The sequence below is a fragment of the Parus major genome, chromosome 8 (assembly GCF_001522545.3).
Source record: "Parus major isolate Abel chromosome 8, Parus_major1.1, whole genome shotgun sequence".
NCBI classification, from domain to species: Eukaryota; Metazoa; Chordata; class Aves; order Passeriformes; family Paridae; genus Parus; species Parus major.
In genome coordinates this window covers 3052457-3062213 of record NC_031777.1, presented here as the reverse complement: position 1 = coordinate 3062213, position 9757 = coordinate 3052457, and the positions used below count along the sequence as shown (strand labels likewise).

Below are 9757 nucleotides of genomic sequence, written 5' to 3'. Positions count from 1 at the left end.
GATTAGAGGATACAAGGGAGAAACAGAAGAGCTTTTTTCTAAACTCCTAACTTAATGTTCTTTTTCCAAATATGCAGTGACATAAATTTCACATATGCACATGCCTATTCCCTCTGCCTTCAAGCAAAATTGATGCAGTCTGACTTTTTAATAATCTGTTATATATAACTGCTTATAAAAAACCCCAAACACTAGAACCAAGGCATAATGAACCTGAATTTTATGTAAAATAGATAAAGGAGATAAATGTCTCTAGTGAGTGATCAGTTTATGCTGTGAAGCATCACCAACAGTAAGGCTTCCACTGTCAGCACATTGTTATTATACATGTATGTGTCTAACTATTAAAAAAGTCTTTCAAGTTCTTTGTTTCCTCTGCTGAAACCATTTGTTCTCTGGCAAAGAGTCCCAGAGCCAAAGTACATTGCATTAATATGCATCTAAAGAGAGTAGAAACTGTCACCACCTGCAGATGTGTGTACCTACAAGTGCATTGGCCTCCTGGTGTCACTGGAGGATGATGATGATAAAGGAAAGAAGAAATTTGTCTCTCATTCTCAGTAACATCAATAGAACAAAGCACTTAAACACATTATTTCTAGTTTCTCTTGTTTTACAGTCTTCTCTTGTAGTTCTTTTAAATTTTATTCATAATCCTTTTATTTTTTGATATGGATTTTGAGCCAGAAGGCAAAATGAAAAATAGTGTTTAATCTAAAGATCTATTGCTAAAAATATCATATTTTTCATGTTTTCCATATGTTCTGTTTAATTATATAGTACTTGTATCCGATTCAATTTTTATTGTCGTATGCCCATAATTAATAATTACCCATAAGCAAACTGCTTAATTTGAAATTCATCTTCTGAAATCTGCCCCCAGCACCAAGTCTACATTATATCATATTTCTCTTCTCTCCAGAAACCCCACCTGAGCTGCTGTTGATTGAGACAGAGGTTCCCAAATTCAGTTTGTTTGAACATTATGCAGAAGTCCAGAAGAATGGTCCTTGTGATGGACCATTGGAAAACTCTGATTTCTGACTCAAGTTCAGTATGAGCCTCTTCAATCTTATCTTCTCTACTGAAGACCAAGAGTATGTTGAGATACATCTAAAACACAAAGCCTCACAAAACAATGCAGCTTATTTACCCTTCTCCAGAGAGAACAAAATAATGAATTGGTCCAATTTCAGTTGCTGTTCATAATGTGCTGAAAAGTGTTCAGATTGTGTGTTGGCAAAAGCAATGTCATAAACTGTCATAAACTGCTCCAATCCTACATTATGTCAGAATAATTGGTGGGAAAGTATCTTCTCCTGCAGCTCTCAAAGGATAATTTATAACAAATGTCTAGTTTTTCAGGGTGAAATAATGCTCCTTTGAGTCCCAGGTAGGTGTTTTTTTCTGATATTACATGGCATACAGAAGTAGGTGGAGAGGACATTTTAAAGTGATTAACTTAGATTTTAGCAGTGTGGAATGTTTACTTCTAATGTATTTGTAGAAACTATTAATCACAAACTGTCAGAAACTCTCTTTACAAATCAGTATCATGGATTAGATTCCTTGTCCTCATGATGGATGGGTCCTCTCTTGAAAAGTAAAAGAAAACTCTGGAAACAGAGATCTCATCCTCTCACAGAGTCAACATGTGTCTTTTTTTAGGTTTGTAAGACTCAGATTTCAATATTTAAATAAATCTTTTAATCTTTCCAAGGATCTCAATGGGAAAGGATGGTATGCAAATGATAATTATCTCATACATGTCAGGTTTGGCCACAGACTCAATCAGACTGCAGTAAAACTTTAGGTGAACACCAGCTAAAGTACAGCCATTGTATTTTTGAAATTTGCTTGCTGGATGTACTTTGAAGCCTTTCCAGAGTATACAGGAAAAATCTCTTCAGAATTTCCGAAGTTCAGAAACCATCTCCAGCTGAGTCACATTTATAAACACTGGACCGTTTAGTCCAAGTGCTGCAGGTCAGATGATTTTTCTCAAGAAACAGGCCTTGCTTCTGTACACACTGACTTATTTACTTTAAAAATATATTTATTGCTGTGGGTTTTTTTCACCTATCAGAAGCTATTCTGATGAATGTTAAAGTGACTTTTGAGTATGAGAATTATAAGGATGTGAAAATGTCATTATTATCCTTTCTATTTAAAATTAAATTTTGAAAACTCTCCCCTTTCCCCATAGTGTTTGTATTGGTAAGAAAAGCCTTTCATGCCTTAAGACAGAATTTGGATCTAGAAATCTGGATTAATTTTATACATGGATTTCTCTGTTTGGGTAGAGAATACTGAAACCTTATGCAGGTGTTTTCTTAAATGTTGTCTTTTCCTTTGGAAGTAAATTGTCTAGAACAGTGTTTGCTAAGTCCTAACATTCAGCATTTTCTCAATATCCTAACTCTGTAACTGAACCCAATCATGCTGACAATACCCAAGATACACAGAAAAAGTGCAGTACTTGGAGTAGCTGAGGCATTACCTTTTTCTGTTTGTTTGAAAATGAGTGAGGATACTGTAACTCAGCTCTCTAACTTTCACTGAGGCAGGTATGGAGCAAAACATCATCCATCCACCTAAAAATAACAACATCCACCTAATTCCAGCTCCCAGCAAAGCCCTGGGCATGCAGCAGCATGGTACCAAAGGGATTACCAGCAGCTCAGACTTACAGACAAGATCCACAGACCACAGCAGATGATGGCTTGCTGCTCTGCTTAACCCAAAGGTATTCCCAAGACAATTGTGTAAGTTGTTCTGAAAATGCTGGCTGTAAAACAAGGTAGCTTGTCTATCTTAGTAATTTAAGCAATGGTGTTTATTAAATCTAAAGCTGAACTGCCTGACCCTCTGTATCCTTCACAGCAAAGCCCCCCAGTACATTAAAGGCAAGGCCTTTAGTGGAGCTGCACCTATTTATACCAGTAGAAATGATAGGCCTAGATTCTCAGACAAGGATTATTACCTGAGGATAAAAAAGCCATGGTAAATTTGCCTTGTTATGCATTATTTCTGAAAATACTTCACAGTGTTTTACAAACAGTACAAACAATTTTGGTTTCCCATCTTTGCAAGCAGTAACAATTATAAATGGTAGGGGACAGAAGCAGCAGAGTAAAGCAGCCAAAGGAGCAAGGACTGAGAAGCAGAGGTACCAAGTCCAGTTACTTCCTATGAAGCTCAAGGGAATGATTAGGTAATATCCGTAATTTCTTCTACATAGGAGAAAGCAACAGCCCAAGAAAATAAAGTTTGACAAAACTCCTAGAGAAGGGATGAAGCAGTTTTTTTAAATGACAGAATTGTCATTGCATCAAGCCTCTCCTGTAGCAAGATGCTCAGTGCATCTCTAATACCTTTCAAGGATTTCAAGGCTCCGAATAAACACTAAGAGATGGATTATGACTGACCATTCTATGGCTACAGAGGGTGATGGATGTAAAGTGCTCCCCTAATTAATGTGCCCACATGAGGATCAGCAGGCTGCAGTCTTGCCCAGAAGGCAGAAGCACAGGATCTGTGAAATTGCTCTTCTTTGGTTCTCCTCACACAGAAAAGAGAGCGAGCTGGGGCTCTGTCCTTCCTGCTCCTCCATGTTTGGACAAGGAGAGGTAAGTACAAAGCACATCTCAAAGGAACACAGCTATCAAGGCTTCCCACAGCGCAAATAAAGAATTCTAGGAAGTTTCCTTCTTTACAAAGCAAAATGCTTCCTGATCTCCCCATATAACATTACCTCTCAATGACAATTTGACTGATTAACTGAATGGTGGTTCAATCTGCTCCAAATTTATTACACTCCATAACAAAACTACTTGAATCTATAGGTGCAGCGTTTCCTGTTGTACAGTGAGATGTAAAGATTCCTGGAAACTTCAGCTGAGCATCTCACTAGTAACATTCCCAACCAGAGAAAGCAATTGAGAGCCAAAGGGTTTGTGGGTTTGGTTTTCCAGGTTTTTTCCAGCTGTTAAACATTGGCTCAAAAATGGAAAAGTACTTTTTTTCTTTCCCAGATAGTTGTTTAATCACTGCTTGAGGGTGAAAAGAAGTGCATAGGAGCAGATGGCAAGAACATAGGATTTAAGCAGGAGACAGATGTAACCATATTAGGGAGCCTGGAAGATAAATCTCTTGAAATCTTGTGACAGACATGATCATTACTTTGTTTACATAGATGAAATATAACTTGTTTCACTTAACAGTTGCTGTTAACCATATTTGGTATCTTTCCCCTTCAGATGGTCATTAAAACCTGTTGTAAATGATCATGTTTGTGCTACTTCCATACTGTGCATAAATCACGTAGGCATCCCAGCACCTCCATCCTTTTTGGAAAATGTGTAGATAGATATTTATACGACATAAAAAATGGTGCTTGCTTCCTTTTAAGCAGTTTACCAGTAGTGATGTGCTGTCTCTGGTGATGTACCAGGGAAGCAGAGAAAGAAGGACATCTGCATTCAGCCTCTGTGCTGCCAATCCAGGCTTTGCCTCTGGCTCCCTCCCCGGTGATTCCAGCAGCATCCCTGTTGCAAGCGCGGTTCTGGGTTCCCTACAGCTGCAGCGTGGGAAGGCAGCACAGCAAGGAACAGCATTCTCCTTCTGTGGAAAAATCCATAGGTTGTGTGAGAAACAGTGAGGAAATACCGTGTTATCTGTGTGCAGACACGTGGAAAAGCCTTTGATGACCTTGGGAAAATAATGTTTTGCAGATGTGAAGAGGAAGTCCTCTTAAAGCGGCTGTGTGTGTATATACTCACTTTACATGTAAATATATATATTTACATGTGTGCTTGGGAGAGTTCGGAAGCTGCTGCTTGGATACAGTCTTTTAAAAGTTGTGATTTTAAAAATAGTAAGAAAAACCCCAAGCTGGTTCAGACTGGTCTCGTGTTGTTCTAATTCCAACTCATCACTTCATTGTTGTCGGAAATGAGGAACCAGCAGATGTGTGAGCCCAAGGAGGTGTTCTAGCGTTAATCACAACACCTTTGGGAACAAATATTAGCACATCAGCTGAGCACAGCCAGTGAGAGGAGCTGTGAAACATCCATCTACTCTTCAGCATAGCATTCTTAGTAACATTTTTCTCTTCTGGCTCTAAAACTCTAAACACATAGGGTGTCTGGGTTTATTTTTACCAGATTTCTCTGGAACAGACATTTTTATCAATTTTTTTTTTTTTTTTTTTTTTTTTGCTTGGTTTCAAATTTAACTGAATGGAATGAAAATTTCATTTGGTTATGATTGAAGTAGGAAGCTCATCTTCCTTATTAAGGGGTAGAAACTAATATATGTGTATTATGTATTAAGCAAAAAGTATTCCTCCAAAAGGAAAGAGGAAGATGGTGGTAGTTACAGCAATGTTATATTTATCCCATTCTGACTCCTATTTTCCCCTGTAATGAAAGCAAGGAAATCACAGAGGATCACAGATCAAAAAGTAGGATTATGTAGGTGTAAATGTCATAGACTGTGCACCTTGCTAGAACCTGAATATTAATTGCATAATTAATATTAATGGCACTGCATTTATAAAAGACCTGTATAGGTAAGCACTCTAAGATCAGGAAATAACAGAATTAAGGTGGCAGATACCACAACTGTGCTGCAATTGTGAGAAAATGGTTACACAGTTTCAACAAAAAATTATGTAATTTTCTTTTCATAAGTTGACAAGTAAATTTAGCAACATTTTGCATTTCTTTAGTGTTTCTCACCCTGATGTACTTGTGTGAATTAAGTACAGTGAGACTCGTGGAATAACTTAGTCAAAGAGTAAGAATAGAAAACAACATTTACAGGTTATATAAATAAAATATTTTCTACTATATTCTCATTCCTTAGGTAACTATATACTTTAGCAGACATCCAGTTAGGACATCTTCTATCAAACTGATTTTAACTGATGACTTTTTATGACAATAACTGTTTCTAGATTCAGGCAATGATAGAAGAACTTTACTTTAGTGCCAAGCAATTAGTAATTAATGAACAAGGTACCAAAATGTAAGATACAATCTTTCAAAGCATTTGTTACAAGATTAAAAAGGTACTTCCCGGGTACTTTTCTGCAGTACTCAGGAAGCTTGGATGAAAGGCAGCAAAATTAATTTGATTTTATATTAATGTATAGTTTTAATATCAGAGCATGGTATGTCCACTCATAATAAAGCACTATTTCTCCTTTTTTCTCAAATTGTGTAGAATAATTTGGGTTATAATCTACACAAGTAAAGCTGATTCCATTAAAGTAACCTATATTAGGAATTTTTTATTCTAAATTGCTTGTGTTACCTCCTGTTAATGAAAAAGTATTATAAACTGTACTCTGCTGGCATTTTTATAGACTTAAAATTTACATCAACAAGTGCCCTGGATTACAATGTCAACATTTCAGTACAGCTGCTCCTGCAAGCATGTTGTAGTTTGTGTGTGGAAGTACAGACGTTTGGTGTAGCCTAAGGGAAAAATGGTTTTCATGTGTGAGATTAAAAACAGATAAATTTCCTCCTCTAAATTGGTAGATTATGTTGAAGCTGCAAAATGTTGATTTCAAAAGGAAATGTTATATCCTTTATCATTTGGGATGGTTGGGTACAGTGAAGTTGGTGACAGTTTTGTAGGGAGATGCAGCTTGTTGGGCAGTGAATTATAAAAGTAACCATCCCTAATAAAATCTATGATATCTATGTCCAAAAAAGCCCCTCTGAGATCCATAGTAAATAATTATTCAGAAGAATACTGCAAGCTGGCCAGATAAATACCATTCCTAAATTGCTCTCTTGGGTGAAAGTTGATGATGGCAAGAGTGGTGTCCTGTGGGCTGGAAGATTTTCAGCTGTATTCATTCAGACCAATTCCCATGAGTATGTTGGCTCAGGTTTGTCCCTCTGCACCCATTTCCCTCCCAAGCTGCCAGTCACAAGGTTTCCTGTTACTTTTGACAGCAGCTTTCTTCCTCATAACTGACTATTTTGCCACATATTTTCATCTAGTTGTTTCCTCTTTTCACTGCTTCCTGTGATTTGAATATCTAACAGCACAGCTGCAACACTGAACTAATAATGTATTTTAAATGGAATATTTAGGAAAATGGGAAATATCTGTATCTATTAAATAATAAGGAACATCAGCTATGCGTATAGAGTTGGCAACTGAGTATTGGGAAGTGGTTTCTTGGAAAAGATTCTGGAATCATAGGTGAAAACCAGCTAAATGTGGGGCTCTGGTGTAATTCTGTAATACATTCTGTAAAACTTTTTAATATAAATGATGGCAAGACAGACAACATTTTCTTGTTTTCTCATTTTGTCTCTTGATGTGCTGTGTGCATGACTGTGTTCATAAACTGTGGAGAGATTTCTACTGAAGCACTGCCTAGGATGCCTGAGTATTTCTTAAATGATTTCCTTTGGTTTAGAACCCTCTGTGATGCCTACTCAGAATTCTTTCCTCCAGTATCCACTGTGTTGTACTGATGATTATTTATCAATATTGAATGTCACTACATTTTCTTCCTACACAGCTGGGTCACTCCCAGTATCTTCACAATCTGCCCCAAAATTTGGAGTAATGTTGTGTGTCCTAAAAATGGTGTCTCCTTCTGTCTCCACTTTTTCTCTAGATTATTTTAAGGGCATTTACAACAAAATTAAAGCTGCCTTACACTTTTGGATTTTCGCGTCCTCCTGTTCAATCTCTGTTAGTTTTTGCTCTATGACATTGCTTTTTTCCTCAGAACCCATTAGGAAGTTTTTCTGGAAGCATTTAGTGAGAGGATTGTAAAATGTCTTTGAAAATTTGTAACCTAACCCATATATACACCCCTAAGCTTGTTTTACAAGATAGTTTGTCTTCTGCTTTAGTGAAGGAGAATAGCTTACAAAAAATATCCCATTGCTTCCCCCTTCTGAGGTGTTTTTACTACTATTTCTTTTCTCTTATTCCTCAATTATTTTAGAGCTCTTTTTCAACCTTAACAATTCTATGATTCTGTAGTATTTTCTTATTTCTATATTACAAATTGTTGTGTTTCCAAATCTGGTGAAAGAATTTTTCTACCCACTGACTTACCTGTTGAAAACCTTGCAGCAGGATGGCATTTGGCATTTTATTTTCCTTTCATTTATTCTGGTTCAGAATGAATTTGATATTGTGCCAGATTAATGGAGTGGAACAAAACAAACAAACAAACAAACACAAGAATATCAAACACCCCCCCCCCCAAAAACCCAAAGCAAAACAAACAAAAAAAAACCTACCCCGAAAACCACAAGAGGAAACAGTGTTCTCTTTCTAGGCACAAAGCTTTATTAAAATTGGGGAAATGGCACTGTACCTAAAAGTAATGCTTTGCTTCACTTATTGTCAAACTTGTGCCTGTAGTTTCACAAATCCTTCCTGCCTTAGTTCCCTGTCATGGATTTAAAAGCTGGTATGTTCTTTCCATCCTACTGGACTTGTTTAATCTGGATCATGGTACCTGTACTCTCACCAGCCTGCAAGTCTATTAAAAATCAGGCATTCTGCATAGCAGGTGGCTCTATATTTCATTAAAACCCATAGCAGGTGGCCATAGACCCAAAGGTAGCAGTTCCAGTATAGGAACAAATTACTGACTCCATCTCCCATGGATGTGAGGGAAGCAGTGTCTGTTTTAACTCCACGACAGGATGAAAATAAGTCAATGCACAATTTAATGAGATTAGGCATTGCTTGCAAAGCATTCAGAATATGTACAAATGATAGCTATTAATTATTGCAATAACTCGGTGGGGTCAGAGCCTTGCCTGGTTGAAGCTGCAGATGGGAAGGTGGTGATGCTGACTCCTGTCCCCAAGACAGCAGCACTGCCAACTCTGGCGACTGTAGAGCAACTCTTGCAAAACCTTGTGGTTTTCTGAGGGTTTTCACTCCAGAAATGGTGTGAGCACCTTGAAGGCCTTGCTTTCCCCCCATAAGCTGATTATTCCCTAACGACTGTGGGAGCAGAGAAGGAAATCATTAAAGTCATTGCACTGCATACCCTGAGAACATAGTTATTAGCAATGTAATAGTTTTTATTTGGGGGCCAGTTCCTTTCCTAGCCCCTGTTGTCTTTTCGCTCTTTAGGGAGCGGCGCCTCACGGAGAGCTCAGCCTGGATTTGAGGAGTTTCAGGAGGGACCTTCTCGCTCTCCACAACGCCCTGACGGGAGAGGGGGGGCAGGTGGGGGTCGGGCTCTGCTCCCAGGGAACAAGGGACAGGACAAGAGGGAATGGTCCTAAACTGCACCAGGGGAGATCGAGGTTGGACAGCAGGAGGAATTCCTTCACAGAAAGGGTGAAGTTGTAAATTTAAATGAACTTTGCAGCCAAGGTGGCAGAGCAGTGGAATAGATGCCCAGGAAGGGTATCTCCTCCAGGAAGGAGTCCCCCTCTTAGGGACACGTTCCTGTGTTACCTGCTCCAGGTGACCCTGCCTGGGCAGGGGGGTTGGACCGGATAATGTCCAGAGGTCCCTTCCAACCCTAACAATACTAGGATTCTGTAATTTGATATTGGAACGGGCTGCCCAGGGAGGCGGCGGAGTCACCGTCCCTGCAGGTGTTTCGGGACGTACCATCGAGTACCCCCGGTCTGACCGATCGCAGAGCTCTTTTCCAACCTCATCGATCCCGTGAGGGAGCGAGCGGCAGAACTGCCGTCCCTCAGCGCCGGGCGGGAGGGGCGGTGCTGAGGCGGCGCTTGCGCAG

General features: G+C 38.9%; 1 long non-coding RNA gene across 1 annotated transcript; it reads right to left on the bottom strand.

Moving 5' to 3' along the window:
- Positions 1-1684: 1684 nt before the first annotated feature.
- On the bottom strand, positions 1685-8160 carry LOC107207855. The gene is made up of 2 exons (XR_001522975.1): positions 8098-8160; positions 1685-4623 (listed from the first exon to the last, which is right to left on the bottom strand). It is a non-coding gene; the product is annotated as an uncharacterized LOC107207855 (long non-coding RNA).
- Between the last annotated feature and the right edge of the window lie 1597 nt (positions 8161-9757).